Genomic DNA, 531 nt, shown 5'->3' on the forward strand with positions numbered 1-531 from the left:
CTCAGGGTTCAACTTTGGCACCGTTACTGTTTTCACTGTACATGTTACCCATTGGTTCTATATTTAGGAGATTTGGTGTGTCGTATCATTGCTGATGATACTCAGCTTTACATACCATTTGTGCGCAACGACAGGTCTGCCATATATCAATTAATAGCCTGACTCCAAGAATTGAAAAGATGGCTAACCAAAATTTTCTGTTTGGGCCTACTGAGAAAACTGATCTGAGTGCTGTTGACTTGGGTTCTCTCACTCCATATTGCTTACTTGATGTCAAGGATCTGGGTTTTATTCTGGATAGTGGCCTAAAGCTGAACAAACAAATCAACTCTGTTGTCAGCTCCAGTTTTTATCACCTTCGAAGACTAGCCAAAGTTAAACCCTTCTTAAGTAGGAAGAGTTTTGAGATTGTAATTAATTAATTATTGCAAGTTGCTGTATCATGGGCTGCCTGTCTCATCTATTCATAAAGTGAAAGTGAAGTGGCGTGTGGCCGAGTATGGTGACCCATATTCGGAATTTGTGCTCTGC

This window comes from Sinocyclocheilus grahami, unplaced genomic scaffold (genome assembly GCF_001515645.1).
Source record: "Sinocyclocheilus grahami isolate Dianchi unplaced genomic scaffold, SAMN03320097.WGS_v1.1 scaffold397.1, whole genome shotgun sequence".
Classification (NCBI taxonomy): domain Eukaryota; kingdom Metazoa; phylum Chordata; class Actinopteri; order Cypriniformes; family Cyprinidae; genus Sinocyclocheilus; species Sinocyclocheilus grahami.